Genomic DNA, 16,166 nt, shown 5'->3' with positions numbered 1-16,166 from the left:
CCAATGCCCAAGCCTGGAAGTGCTGTGATGTACAGGGCTGCCGATAAAACATCATCAAGGTGAACAGGCCTGGAGCAAGCATGCTGCTTTGCTGCCCTTCCCTCCTAATGGGTCTACAGGAGTGCTGCTTGAATCACTTCCCCGCTGTGCATGGCTACTGCTGGCCAGCAAGAAACGTGGCCTGCAAGCAGTGTCCTGTGCTGTTGTTCTGCCAGCTAATTTAATACACGTAGCAGATAAGCACTGAGATTTAACAAAGGAAACAGGATAAAAGCCAACAAAATACTCCTTCCACACTGCTGCAGCGTTTATTCAACCCGAATTCCTGATGCACTCTATTGATCAATCACTTTGGCTAATTGGGCATTACTCATGCCACCGCACAGCACAATGTTCACAGCCCTCACAATCACAATGGCAGAGTAACAGAGGCATTACGGGGTTCAGGTTTTTACAGCAGGTGTTTACATGTAGCAGGTCCTTGTGTAAGGGCTCATTATAGGATGACTGTCCCTCTGCAAACAAAGCAGCAGCACTTTGGGCTTCTCCAGGGCTGAGAAGTGTAACATATAGGCACAGTATCATCATCGTTAGGAATCGAGGCTGATTAGTGCCACGAAGAGCGGTTACAATTAAGCAGGTTGACTCTGTTACCTCTTTCCCTTTCTCTGGTTTAATGGTGATCCAAACCGCAAGGCACAGGTGATGACAGGAGAGTGAGGGGAGCAGGGTGGGGAAGGAGGTGATGATTAAAAAACAAAGGAGGGATACTCTGAGACACACAGTTACCGTAACGGCAGACAGGCAGACCAGAGGCAGACAACGACATGCTGACCTGCTGATTTGTTGCCCAGTCCTGGAAACCCCCATCCACCACACCACTACCGGCAGTCCTCCTTCAGTGGAACGCCAAAAGAAACATCAGCACCACGTTGACGATGATGAGGAAGAGCAGGATGACAAAGACCACTACCCGCTGGGTCTCCGGGTTCATGTTGCAGCGGAGGAAAGTGTGAAGTGCACTCCATTTGTGCCTGCTTCGGTCGGGGACCTTTGCCATGGCTTCAGCCCCCGGAAAAAAAAAAAAAAAAGAAAAAAAAGCAGGCTTCTTAATGACTGCTGTACAGCCCACAGCAGGGGCACGGATGGGGGCAGAGGGCTGCGAACAAAAGCTGTTTTGCAGCTCTCAAAAACAGAAGTCTAAATGGTTCAACACAGCCATTGCTGGTCCCGCACAGCACATGTACCAAAACGCCCCCTCCCACCCCCTTATCTCAGGGGGATGCTTATCAGCACACCCGTGGGTTTCCACGTCATCTTTGCCGAAGGAACCGGTGCCATCGCTTTAGCAGAAGGAAGACATTGAATTCCTTCTTGCAGAAAGCCCGAGTGTGCCGGAGCACTGCAATCCGGGCTGCGATATTGGCTTTCCAGAGAGCGGCTCAGCTATTTGCTGGGCGCCGTCTCCAGGATACATGCAGGCCTTAGCAACGCAGCAAGCGCCAGCCCGACGTGGTGGTGTGCAGGAGAGGCTTTTAAGGAGGGTCAGGAGTGGATTAGGTGGCTGCTTTTTTAAATCCTTCCACCTGCACTAAGAGCATGCCAGCCATAGAGACAAGCCCTGCCAGAAGGCAAATCCCACTGCTCCGGGTGGGGCTGAGGAAAGCTGGCCATGCAACAGTGCAAGGGCACAGCGAGGGCACACATGGGTTCCCTCACACCTGAGTGTGCAACAAGCTGCTGGGTGTTTGCAAGGAGGATGGTGGGAGATGCAGCCGTCTGACTGGGGGTCCAGGAGAAGCGTCTCCTGTTGGACTCTGCCATCCACTTCCTGGCAGGATTCTGGAGCCAGAATATCTAAAGGACTTGGCTACCTCTGCCAACAGCTTCATGGGACTGAGGCACTTAAAACCCAAATCTCTGCAACCAGAAAAGCTCTAGTCAGCTCTGCAGAGCCCTAAACGTGCTTTTATGACCTTAACATTTTGCTGCTGGACTGTGAAGTTCACCAAGTGTCAAGCTGCATGGGGTACACTCACAGATGCCCCAGCCTAAGCATAGCTCCCACCAATATCTGATCAGGATGAAAAGGCACTCCTCCTTGGAAAGGTCAGGGATGGTTCTTGGAGAGCACCCATCACAGACAGGCTCTGACTACAGTTACAGGCCTTTTCTTTCCTCTAGCCAGCAAAGCGGAGCCCACCTTTTACTCAACAACAGGCAGTAATAGCGCTCCCCAGGAAGGGAAGAGGAGGACCCAGTATTCAGGACCTTCATTGACAGGAGGTAATTCCACATCTTCCAGTTCTCACGTGCTCACCCCACACACTCCCTTGTGAAACTGAGAAATAGGAATCCAGCAATACAGCCCCTGGAGCTACGGCTAGATGATACAGTAGCTAGTGCACGGAGCTGGGTACAAAGAGGATGACTCTGCACTTTACCCAATAGTTTCAAACATGAAAAAAAAAAATCCAAAAACCCAACATGTGTGTGTGTGTGTATACACACACACACACACACTACGCACACACATTCCTAGGAGCAGGAACCAGAAGTCATGGCTCCCCCCTTAAACATACTAACTGCTAAACACCTATAGTAGCATCCATCTCTGGGAGGGGCTGCCACATGATGTGGGTATGAATAGAATGCACTCAGCTGCTCTCACGATTGAGAGAATGCATATAAAAAAAGCTGTCTTTTTTCAGGTGTTAGCACATCAATGCCCATAATGTTTCTTGAAGATCTGTATAGCTCCTGTATGTATCCTGGAACACAGCAGGTGGGAGATTTAAAAGGGAAAATGTTTAAGAGTTATGGTCTGGCTGGGTACTTTTCTTTCATTTTGTTTTTTTCCCAAATTGTGCTAATCTCAGCAGGGGTTATATAGAAAGTGCTAAGCAGTTAAACAACTTCCACTGTCTCCTTATGCTTCTGTAACATTTAAGAGATCTGTCTTTTTTAGGCATTATAAAATAAACTCTAGAATTATTTCAGTTTGCTGGTTTCTGAACTTAAAGATCCTGCAAATCTTGTCTCTAGCCTAAATATAGAACAAGGGGAATAATGCATAGAACGAGGGCTTGTGCTCTCAGTGCAGCTTCAAGACCTGATGAAGAAGCAGAACTTCACATACGGAGCAAACTACTGGGATTCACAGGCTGCCCAAGCTCCCAGTTTTTGGCCTGCATTCGCTTAATGACTTTGAAAAAATCAATTCTCCCTGCCATATGCACCCACAGCACAATACTTTGATCCCTAAGCTTGCAGACTTCAATTTAATGAAAGTTCTTCAAGTCCACAGCTGAATCTCATCATTGCATTGTTCAACTCCTGGGCATTCTGCAAATCTTGTCTGGTTTTGAAGGCTTTTCATGAACTGACTGAGTTTGGGCATAAGCCACTGTCCTAGGTACTTGCCCATACTATCCATGCTAAATGGACTGCCGTGGTTTAACCCCAGTTGGCAACTGAGCACCACACAGCCACTTGCTCACCCTTCCCCCCCCCCCCCGCCCCCCCCGTGGGATGGGGGAGAGAATCAGAAGAGCAAAAGTAAGAAAACTTGTTCGTTGAGATAAGAACAGTTTAATACTTGAAATAATAGAAGAATAAAAATAATAAATTGTAATGGAAAGTAAAACAATGAGAAATAGAGGAAAAAAAAACAAACAAAAACAGGGAAAGAAAAAAAAATTGATGCAACTGCTCACCACCCTCCGACCGATGCCCAGCCAGTTCCCCGAGCAGCGGTTGCTGCCCCATGGCCAGCTCCCCCCAGTTTATATACTGAGCATGACATCATATGGTATGGAATATCCCTTTGGCCAGTTTAGGTCAGCTGTCCTGGCTGGGCCCCCTCCCAGCTTCTTGTGCACCTCCTTGTTGGCAAAGTATGGGAAGCTGAAAAGTCCTTGAGTTCGTATAAACACCACTTAACACACCGATGTTTTAGTTGTTGCTATCACATTATTCTCATGCTAAATCCAAAACACAGCACTGTACCAGCTACTAGGAAGAAAATTAACTCTATCCCAGCCGAAACCAGGACAGCCACCGAGCAGTATTTGGGAGGGATGTGGATCTTCAGAAGAAGCTGTTCATGGTGAATGGGAAGCATGATTGCACATGCTTCTTTGAAACCTGCACAGCAACTACGATCTTCTCTAGTCACTTAATTACACTGAAAAGAAATAGATACACTCCAGTGACCCACCAAGATGCACACTGGTGAGTCAAGCTGGCAGAGGTATACTGTTGGTGCCACAGGATACCAGGCAATTTCTAAAATCCAGGGTGATGTATTTCTCCAGTAATCTCCTGAAACCTTTGCCACTCATGAACATGCTCAAGCATTTCAAGGTGAAAGCATAGAAAGTTTGACTGAATATCTATAAAGACACCTTAAAGGGGAAAGTAGTTTGCTTCTTGGACACTGCTCTGAGACCACCTGGAAGGAGAAGTTGGGGGAAAACTGATACCGAGATGAAAGTGCAGGAAAAAAAAGATGCAAATTTGTAACAGAGGGCGCATTTTCCCTTAACTTTGTTGGAGCTGTGTCTAAGAAACATCCTAAGCCACAGCTATGTTCCTTTGCTTCTCTGATGTGCAGATTTAAGTGCCCTCCTGCACTACATTGTCTGGGTACATATAACATGTTTACCTTGTGTACATCTTGGAGCATTACACAATTAATGTTAAGTTGCAGTCACCCTTCTGACCCCACAGTGAATAAGCAAGCATGAGTAGAAACTGGTCTTAACAGGGACAAAAACTGCAGAGCGACTCTAGCTGTGACCTGGCTTTTGTTTTCACCCCCGTGCAGTGAATCCCCTCACACAGTCCTTCGCAGAGTCTGTGCATGGGGGACTTACTTCCACGGTAACTCAAAGTGTTTGCAGTGAGGGGGCTTTTCAGCTCCTGCTACATGCCGCTAAACACCATGTAGCATTTTTCTAGAACCGAAATAAAGCCTCATTCTTATTCCTCACTAATCAGACATGCTTCTGTGGTAGGTGGCATCGGTAACAGATGAAATAACTGGAGGTTTTACCTTGTGGCTTGCAGTAGAGTGGGATTTAGTTTGTATAACTATCACTGAGGGAGCATATTTCATGTAAGCGTTGCACAATCTTCATTGGAATCTAATTTGCAATTGTAATAATTTACTTCCAATCCTTCCTCTAAGAGCCATCCTCAGCCAGGACTGCACCGAGGGAATAACACTGCCACTCAAACAGTGCAAGTGGTGAGTGCAGAGCAGCCTCGAAGGCCTGATCGCACCCAAAGCCATGCTGCAGTCACAGAAGTTGGTCAGTGACCGAGCCTTCAGAAAGTAAATTATTCAAGAACCCCAGTCTAATATTAGATAAAGCAGAGACAGAAAGACACCCCTTTACTTTTCATCAAAATGATACTAATTATTGTCCAGCTCTTACTCGTCACCTTGCTCGTACGTGCAGCAAATGGGGCCTAAGCTTTTGAAGACTGTTTTAGGTGTCAGTTTTAGGAGGCCAGGAGTGTACAAACTCACTTGTCTGCCAGACGAAAAGAGCATTTCAATATTGTAGCAGCTGAACTGGGAACTGAAAGGCACATATAAATAAACCTGAAAAATAACTGTAATAAGCAGGACAGGTCCTTCAGAAGAACAGGCAAATAAATAACTGAGGACACAAGCAGTGAAGTTATACCCAGTGCACTGGGAAAGCAAAGAGCACATGCCCCAGAGTGAGGTCCCTGAGGGCAGCGGTGCAGAGGGGGACCAGCCCTGCCATCAGCACCTTTCCCCTCTCTCTTTTACACCAATGAAGCCACAGACACAAATACGCACTTTCCTGACCCTCTAGTTGGCATCACTGGCTGTTTGGGTGCTGTGTATACAGAACTACAGAGGAAGAGAACATGTTCAGCACACGCAGAAACCTTCAACAGTTCAACAGCCAAAGTAACAAATTTCACCTGAATCCATATGACTGTTTTTTCCCCCCTTTTACCTTTATTTGACATAAAAATCACCAAATTATTACTGCCCTTTTCGTGACACAGAGCTGTTGAAGAGCTTCTTGAGGAAGAAGCTTCTATTAATATTTATTTTTTTAATTGGGTGATAAAAAATACTTCCACCTAATAACACCAGGGTGATCAAACCATTTCAAATGCATCTTTCAAGAAAGAATCCAGGCTCTGAGTGAACGCTGAATGGACAAATTTCTATTCAGTTTTCAGTTCAGCAATTGAAAACAAGGACTGAGAAAGAAATTGTGAGAGGGGCAAGCATTGCTGCCTGCAAATCAATCCATGAAAATCAAGTTTCCTTAACTCCCAAATATCCCACTGTCACACTTTGCCCAGCATCCAAACTAAGCAACTATCAACGCTGTTATGCATTGAATTAGCCCTCAGTAACAACTGCAGTGAACACCTCCCAAAAGTATGTCATTCACTATTAAGCTATGGCCAGAAAACATCAGAACAAGTACAGCTTCTTAAACTGCATATAATCATATATTTCTAAAATGGAAAACAGTCTGTTGAAGGCCCACAATTTGCTCTGAATTTTACAGTGTGTAACACTGTGTTACTAGAGCACAGTTACTCCCACTGCATGTTTCTCTAGCTAGTACTGCATGGTTTAAGCCCACACAGCTTTTACAGCCAGTACTTCCCTGGACAGTTTACTCATGTAATACTGCCAAAACGTTACAAGTTGTTCTCCTGCTTGAGTACTAAGATTCATGAGATAATTATCAATGGAAAGAAAATTGGCCTGACAGTTTCTTTGTGTAGTGCATAGATTAAGGCATGGCCACATTGGTACACTGCAAGAAAAGCAGCTATTCAGATGGGCCACCCCAACAACAATTAAAAAAGAAAAAAAAAAAAGACAGAATCTGCTTAGCAACCAGTCTTTTGCTTTCAGACTCTACTAAAGCTAGAAAATCTTCCAAGTTTTCCTAAAGCAAGTTTTATTTTCAAGAACAGCAACAATAACTATTAACCTGTTTGAAGCATCTGGGAATTATTGTTGTGGCCTAGAGCTCTGGTGTCAGAGGAACCGCGTTGCTGCTGTGAGCCACATACCGACACAACGCATCCCACGCACTTCTGTGAGCTGAGGCAAGGGAGCTTCCAGCATCACACACTGAAGATGACACATTTCCAGGGTGGGTTGGGCTAGTGCTGGGCATGCATTTGGGTTTGACTGAAGGTGGAAAATTCTCTCTCAATACTGAATGACAGATTACAGGCAAGGGATACAGACAGGAATGGCCTGGGAAACAAAACAAAGCATATTATGATAGGTGTGGTGGAATAAGGAACAAGCAGAGAGAAGCAAAGACAGGCTGGCACAGTCCATGCAATAGCCTAGGAAAATGGATCTTTTCAATACAAGATTGGACACAGGCAGAACAAAGGATGCTGTATTAATGATGCTCAGAAATAAAGACAGGCTGAATGGGACATACAGTAAGACAGATGGATAGGAAAGGAAATGCCGCATCTTAGAGATCTGGCAAGATTAACAGCTTGAATGCAATAGCTAGAAAGGGGTCAGAATAGATGATGACACTCTTGTTTACAGAGCTGAGGAACAGACAGGGTGGCAATGACATCCTTAGTGACCGAGGGAGGAGGTGTTCAGAAGGTCCTAGAAATTATTTTATTGCTTTTTTTTTTCCCCCGCTATCCTGTTTTTGAGCTGAAAATTTGACAGCCATGAATAACACAGAAAGACAAGGAATGGTCTTCATTTTGGCACTACATGAGCTGGAACAGAGAAATAAGGGAGAAACAAAGGCAGAGAAATACTCTGTGAAGACTCAGGGAAAGGAGAGATGGAACAGGCATGGGTAGAGTTGTGGGACCTGAAGCAGGTGAGGTCAGAGGAAACTGCAATGAAGCCAGTGAAAATAGATAAAGTAGGTGAGAAGGGGATGAATAACAGTGCAAGGTGAATGACAAGATGGATATGGTGACTAACAGGGGTAGAGGAAGATGCATAATGTACAGAGCTGAAAAAACACCGAAAGATAATCCCTGTAAGAGTTTTTAAGAGAGGTGTCTGGAGAGGGGAGGAAACAGGGGCAAGCTTTATTTTTTGGTTGTTTCTAGACCATAAGACTCCTTTCTTTCTGACTATACTGAAGTTTTCAAGAAAGTCATGTAGTTTTGGGCTGCCTGGCATAATCTGTTGAGCCCACACATTATAAAATACGAGTACAGCGTTCTTCAGCTGTCATCTGTATAAAAACGCGTTTGGTTGCAGAGCAGTATTATGACACTTCTCTGACTGCTCAGCCTCCTCACCTCTTACAGAATATACTAGTCTTATGGATGTAGAAAACAGGAAAACTGCTTACAAGTAGCATCTCTGTAAAGTTCTTCCAAGCTGGCATGTAATAATGTTAATTTGAGGATCCTCCTTCATTGTCTTCTGATGCAATTAAAGGAGCCATAGGAGGGCTGGGGAGAACAACAAGCTCCGTGGAGTATGAGAATGAGAAAAGCTATGAGAGGGTAAAAGACATACATAAGCTGTGTATAAGAAACAGGCTAGACATTTTTGTCCTACACAACAGAAAAGCAGGGCAGAAATTTTACATGGTCAAGCAGCTTTCCACGGCCACCTTTTCCTGATACCTCTGTTTTAGCCAGCAGGCCGGAAAAAATGCAGAAGAACAACACACCCTGAAGAACGAGTCTTGATGGGGTGTTCTCCAAGAGCCTGCCCCATCAACCAAGAAATTAGTAACGAACTAATATACAGCTTAGAAGCAAACTAGGTAAGTGGCTGTCAAGATGATCAGCAAGGCAAGGATGGGAAATTGATAGCCCCAACAGTAAATGAACAAGGTGCCCCTCTGCTTTACTAGCAAAGCATCCATTAGGGACAGAGGAACATGAAAAAACAGGACATTCAGTCCATACTGGATAGCTCAAGCAGCCTGCTTTCTTTTCACAAAACCCGTTGACATGAAGGCTTGCCAGTGGCAAGTCAGTGGAATAGCCAGAAGCAGGATCCTCTCTAAATATTACAGATAAAACCAGCTAGAAGTAGGACTGAAAAAAATAACCCCCATCAACACCTTTCTAGGTCACTGTTCCCTAAGATCGCACCTGCCCCTCAATCCAAAACTTCAAGAAAGAAGCTGGACTTGATGTTCAACTGCTGTAAAGCAGCACAGCTCTACTCCTGTCCTCTGAGGCCCTGATCACACTCCACAACTCCATGCAAATCTGCCCGACAAGAATGTGCCGCATGGAGGTGTGCCAGTCAGTCCCATACTGCTAGGGACAAAGGCCGTTCTGTTTGCCTGCCTATGGAGCGCACGTGTGTTCGAGTGTGGGAGTAGTGGGGTTAATGCAAGTAACATTTCCTCATTTGGCTGCAAGGAGCAGGCGTATGACTGACCTGCACTGGAACAGTGGCTCTCCCAGGGCATGTCGAGGGCACTGAGCAAGGGCTGGTCCCAAGTGCCCCAAAAGGAGGGGGAACCTTTCCATGAGCCTCAGGAAAAGCAGCACTGGCACTTCAGCAGCTTGGTTGTTCTCGCTGATCTTTCTTCCCTCCACAGCTCCGCAGTTTTGCTGCTTTTATCAGAGCGGTAATATAAAACTGCAAGGAATATGCCAATGCCTTCACTGCATTAAAACATGGTTGAACTTGCTGCTAACTCTGCCCCCAGTTTACTGAGCTGAGTGTAGGGCAAAGGGCCTTGGTCACAGGACAGGGCTGAATCTGACAGGGAAGATCTTTTGAGGTATTAACAGTGCTCTCTGAAGGGCCAGAAGAGTCAGGAGGGGTTTTATTTTTCCACCATGGGGTTCAAATGTTTTCTGGGGATTAGGAAAAAAAAGAAAAAACTTTGCAGAGAGGAGCTGCTCTAAATCAGGATTTGGAGAGAGGAGAACGAATTCAAGAAATGTCCTGATATCAAAATCATGCTGAGAGGAACCTGGGGCACAAGTATGGTATAAAACCAGATATATTCACTCCTCTGTCTCTATGCAAACACTTAAACCTGGCATAACCTCTACATTAACCTTTACCCAGCATTCCTACTCTGTGACATTCCTTCTTTATCCCCTTCTCTCAGCAAATCTTTGTACTCCAATATCCACTTTGATGGATAACAGCACAATAACACAGGTGTTTCTTGAACTAGTGAACTGGGGCATGGACATCCCAAAAACTATTTTTAAAATAAAGACATTGGCAGAGTGAATTGTAACAGCAAGATTCTGCAAAACAGACTTGTCTTTGCACACCATCAGGCTACCATTTCAAGCAGGAATAACTGCAGTTTAATTTATGCTACACTTCTGAAGCCAAATCTTAGAAGGGGTGCAAATACTGCAGTTCTTCCTCCCATAAAATAGTGGTGGAGAGTTAGGTACCAAACCAAGGATCCCTGAAAGACAAACAAGGAGGTCCCAAGGATAGCTAGTGAGATACATCAAGGACAGGGGCAAGTTCCTTCTCTGTATCAGACAGAGGGCAGGTTTGAAAGCAAGGCTCCCACTTCACACATGAATGGTGAAATCACTCATCTTCACCTGCTCACAGGTTATCCTTGGCTCTCATTGCACAGGGCCTGATCAAGAGTGTGCACTCCACAATCAGGTCCTGCAGGCAACACTGGTTGAAGGATGGCAGATTAGAAAGCCTGTGATTAGGTGCATATGAGAGCCCTCAGCAGGTAGGGACCATCAGGACCTCAGAGGGTTAGTGCCTGCCTGCCACACTAAAATGCAGCAGAGCAAGGATTTGAAGATCTCAGTGGCACCATGGTAGATGGCCCTCACATGCTAGAAGTGGCAGGCAGGAAGCCAAGACCTTCTGCAAATGTGACCCTTAGCTCTACAGGATACAACGCCACTGGTACGGATTAAAAGAGCTCTTTTAACAGGATGCCAAAGTATTGGAAATTGGTTGCAGCCTTCGCCATAAAGAGACAACCACCTCTTGTGATTAGCATCAGTAGACACACCATGTTTTCTTTAAGCAGTGGGGAGCATCAGACAGAGTTCTAGGAACCCACGGATACACTGGATAAAACACAGGCAGACTTTGAGATTATTTGGCACAAGTAACTTCAGGAGTTAAAACATTGTTGGATCATTTTTTCTCCAAGGGGAAAACTGTTTGTGGAGCCAAGCCTCTCTCTACACCCCAGTAACTGGGAACACGTTTAATGCCAACAGGACACAGACATTATTAAGAGTCCCCTAATACTCACAAGCTATCATTAACAAGCATTAACAGAAGCTGTTAGAGTCTTTACAATTTAATAGCTGGCTGATGTAAGAACTCCAAAGCCATCATGCTGTCTCCAGTTATTTCCTTTGACTAATGTATTTACGTCTGTTTTATAGCCACAGATGAAATTTTGGGCAGTACCTTCCCCTCCTTAAACATGTCGAAATGTGTGTGGGGAGACACCCGTGCCCACAAAGAGGTGAAACACGGAGGCTACCTCTCCTGTTCTGCTTCTTCAGTTTGGCTCCTGGAAGGAGGAGTTAGGTCCATTCAGAGACCGACCCCATAACCCAGTCATTCCCTTATGCATGTGCAGGGCCCCTTCCACAGCAACACCTCAGCATTTTTGTTTAGGAGTTAAAACTGTGACAGACCCCCATGTGCTATTCTTGCCCCAAGAACTAAGCTAAGCCTGGGGCTTTTTTGTTTGGTCCTAATGAGTACCAGATTAATAGGGCTATTTTGAGAAAGCATGGGTCTAATGAGTACCAGATTAATAGGGCTATTTTGAGAAAGCATGGGTCTAGCAAAAAAGTATATATTTTATAGAAATGCTTATGTGTGGATTGAATTCCTGCTGGTGGTCTGTGTGTATGCTACAGACCACAGCATACCTGGTATGGGAGCTACCTACCCACACCTCACATGTATGTGTGGGAACAAGCATTTGAATTGCTAAGGGCTCACTGCATGACTGCAAGTGTGAAAGCTTATCCCATTTCTCCCACCTTTCCAAAAAACCCCCAACATCCACTTGCAACATAGTCTTTCCTCACATGAGCATAATACACAGTGCTGAGTGAGCTACACTGGCTTCCATCACCCTCTCTTCACCTTCAGCCTGACGGGGGAGGATCCCTTGCGCAGGGGATGACCAAATCCTAATGCTGATGAGGGCATGAGAAAGCAGCTCAGAGTAGCCACAGCTGCCCATGGTAGAAAGCAGAAATATGGCTCTGGCGACCCCTGGGACCTCTTAGCTCCTAATCCTGATGTTTGATGAGACATAACTGCTATAGAGTATTTGAATATACTGATTTGCTTTAAATCCATAGTAAAAAGCCCTCTGAAATGAACTTAGAAGTTTGCAGACCTGAGAACTGTAGAAACTAAATCCATCAGGCAGTAAAAGAAGTTACAATTCTGACTCCATACTCTGAACATTCACATCTGAGTCCTATGCAAAGTTACACAAGCACTTGGGACCAAAAGCTCGGATCCAGTAAAGATTTATGTCCATCAGGGAACATTATTTCTTGTCCTTGACAGCACTGATCTTTATACAGTACTCTGCAAATAAATCATAATTGCTGCTCTGGACCACGGTTGGCAACCTTGGCTGCAGAAATACACGAGACACAAAAGCAGGAATTAAGCCCTCTAGAAAAAAAAAAAAGGGGGGGGGGTATTTGTTAACTGGTTTCTATTTGCTTTACTATCAGTTGGGAAAGCAATATACTCACATTAAGATATAAAAATGGTAATGAATCTCCTCTCCCAGATTACACAGGAGTGTTATATATTGCTTCCATATGATCAATAATTCTAATTTTGTTTTCAGTCTGGAAATTTGTTGTGACCATAGTTTTTTCAGCCTATTCTGTACTCTTTCAAGAAAAGGGGATGATAACATTTTGCAGCACTATTTTAATTTTTTTTGTCTTTTGAAATTTGTTCTCATATAGTACACAAGAGATTTCTATTAATTGGGATATAGATAAATAATGTGAAAAATGCTATTAAGGATATTACTCACGTTTAACAAAATTAAAATATGCTGTTCTGATTTCATCTGCATTAACATTTTATAAGTTTTGGGTTTTGTTTTGGGGGTATTTGTTGGTTTTTTTTTTTAAAGGAACAAAAAAACCACCCGAAACAGTTTACATGTCTATCTTGTTTAAAATTGGCTGTGCTTGGAGGAACGCTGGGTGAGCCTAGAACAACTTCCCAGTGAGTGATCAAAGAGTTTAGCACAAGAATAATGCTTTAGAGACTCAACAGCCTTGGTTGTACACTGCTCAGCAAGACAAAGAGAGGACTGCTACAATATCTGCTGCCTTCAGTACATGGCAGATGTATTGTTTGTGCCACTTCCTGAACATTTTCCTGTATGAATCACTTTGTTAAATCAGAAACATATATGTTGGAACCAATTAGCTTAATTGCATCTTGTAAACAAGCACTGGTTAGCACAAACATCTGTAACATACTACAATATTGTCACTTTAAGACATAAGGCAATCATGTTAATACGTCTTGGATAAAATCCTGGCCTGCTGAACCCAGTAAGTCGTGCATTTCCTCAGGAACAAGACTTCACATACCAAATTCCAAACTTATCAAACATAGAGCCATAAGAGATAAGGAAAAAATAGGGAGTCTTGCTGTTATTTTCCAAACATTTAGTGTTTTGCTTTCACAAGATGGGGACAGTACTGTTCATCTAGTGCTGCAAGGGACTAAACACTCCACATGTTGAACCGCAATAGCATTTCTGCCAAAGCACAGAGCCATATGGAACCTTCGCACAGCAGGACAGAACAAACCCTTTGTACACGTCAGATATTTCCAAGCAGCAAACAGGCCTAAGCCTACTCGCCCAGGCCAATTACTTGATAAGCAGTAGAGTTTTCCTCATTATCACCATGATCACTCAAGAGCTGGGCAGGCAGGCTTTTTATATGCTTAATCCTTCATGTTCTCGACTTCAGTCTACACATAACACATTTCATGAAGTTTGAAGCTATGTCTGTCCTCTACGTAATATTTCTGCACTGGAAGGACAGAACCATAATGCATTTGCAGTACAGATTTTTCTCTTGCCACATTTTACATAATTATACTGTGGAAGCAAAAAAATACAAGGATAGGGTCTTTATTTGGAACAGACACAAAGTAAACTCCAAGTACAATCTAAACACAAAAATCTCTTTTCATGAGCATCAAGAATGCATTTGAAAGAATGTCAAACAGATGCCCCAAGAAAATGACTTCCCCTGCCTCTTTTCTCATCCCAAACCCTTATTATTACTTTTTGATTGATTTTTCTTGGCTCTTACACACTCTTATGTTGATCTTCTTAGGTGGGCTCTATACAACCTTCCCAGCTTTCTTTTATCCCTCTAGTCTTCTTGCCAATAAATTATTCTACTTTTATGAAAGGTTTCTTTTTTATTTCATAACCATTTTCTCTTGATCCAGAATGAGCTAAAACTCGGTGGTTGGGTGTTTTGTTTTTTAATGCAAAACTTGGTCTGCCAAATGCCTTAAAAATGTATTTCAACCTTCTCTGTTTATTTGAAAGCTGCTTCTTCCAAGAAGGCTAAGAATAACGTGGTTACCATAGTTTCCTTATCCATGACCAATAAAACGCAATTTGGAATAAAACAAAAGAAAGACAAGCCTACTTACAAAATATGACTAAATGATTGGTCATTGATATCTTCACCCTACATCACTCCTATGGAAAATACTCAAGACTAATCAATATCCAGCTTTTGGTCCAGCAGGGAAGATGAAGAGAAGCCTGACCAAATGCCAACTTTTTGAGATATTTCAATTCCAATACTTAAGATGTCTGTTCATGTAAAATCCCTACCTCACGGATTTAGTATTTCACCTCAGAGATTTTGTATTTTATCGTACTCTTTTGTTCCAGGAAGTGACTGTGTAGGAAAGCACTTTGCTAAGGTTCAGTGAAGCTAAGTGATGGATTAATTACCCGTAGGAACGAGTTCACGAAGTAAATAATGTACTGCCTGTTCTTACAGTTTTGTTGGCCCCTGAACAGGCAAGCTTCAAGGGAACAAGCCAAAAATAATCTTTTTTCTTCCAGTCAACTGGCCAACAAAACCCCACATATGCTTCAAACATTATACAAATTACACCTGCTTTGGACACATCCATTTGCTTTTGTGATTAGAAGTTAAATGATGGAATTTTACTCTAATAAAATGAACTCTTAAGAAAAGAAAGAAAAACAATTGTTCTCAATAATAATGAAAGATGAAAGAGAAAACCACAACATGCATGATGGATATACAGACCCACTGCCAAGTTAATTTTTTTCCTGATTTTAAAGAGTTGTAAAGATTTCCTTTAAAAAAGTAAAATATTTTGCCTTTTCCTTTAAAAAAGGGAAACAAAAATCCAGAGGATGTTCTGTTTGATAAGACACACTAAGACGACTTAGCAAGGCAAGCACCTGAATGGGAGGGTGGCAGAATCCTTCTCCCACACTCTCAGTGCACACTGTGGGACTGACTCCTGTGGTGCCTGGGACTCTCTCACAAGGACACCAGGTAAATGTGGGAGAACGCAACTCAAGATTTTCTAGTTTTCTACTAATGTTTGCTTGCCAGTGACAACAGCCCAAAACAGCTGAGGTTAAATCAAAAAGCTCTGGCCATGGTTTGATAACACCTGGATGTAAGAAATAGGGGAAGAAAATACAGCAAGTGTCTTCCTTACCCCAGGCACCCAGGTCTGTAGTCAGGGATTCTGAGCACTAGGATCAGGAAAACTGCTAGAAAAGCATTTGCTGCTGTTGCTTTTGAAGAAAAACTCTTATCCTCGCTGTGCAGCTTTCTGGAGCTTTTACAGATGCCAGAAGCACCATCGCTGCATATATCGAACACACAGGCACAGAGCCTCAGTCAACATAGTTTCAGTTATAGCTTAGCCACAAGAAAATATAATACATCTTTTATCCTTGCCTTCTCATCTTGTGAAGGTCATGTAAAGGTAACAGAGTATAGGGAAGAGAGAAAGAAGGTGTAAGAGTGCAAGAGATCATTCACATGGTGAACATGCTCCACTATTCCAATAAAAAAGCTTATTAGTTCACCGCACCGGAAAAGCATTCTGTGTGTAACAGGATGGCAGTTCTAATGCGTTA

General features: G+C 43.5%; 1 protein-coding gene across 2 annotated transcripts in view; it reads right to left on the bottom strand.

Annotated features, from left to right (window-relative positions):
- Positions 1–16,166, bottom strand: part of ARHGEF4 (Rho guanine nucleotide exchange factor 4) — a 178,854-nt gene that overhangs the window by 28,598 nt on the left and 134,090 nt on the right. Inside the window, exon 1 of one of the 2 annotated variants that reach the window (XM_076341625.1) lies at positions 836–898. The exons of the other annotated variant lie outside the window; for it this stretch is intronic. The gene's annotated coding sequence lies outside the window, so the exon portion shown is untranslated. Of the gene's footprint in view, positions 1–835; positions 899–16,166 lie in introns of those variants that run through there. 2 annotated transcript variants of the gene reach the window in all.

Source organism: Aptenodytes patagonicus, chromosome 6 (assembly GCF_965638725.1).
Source record: "Aptenodytes patagonicus chromosome 6, bAptPat1.pri.cur, whole genome shotgun sequence".
NCBI classification, from domain to species: Eukaryota; Metazoa; Chordata; class Aves; order Sphenisciformes; family Spheniscidae; genus Aptenodytes; species Aptenodytes patagonicus.
The sequence above is the reverse complement of the archived record's forward strand: the minus strand, read 5'-3'. Positions and strand labels throughout refer to the sequence as shown.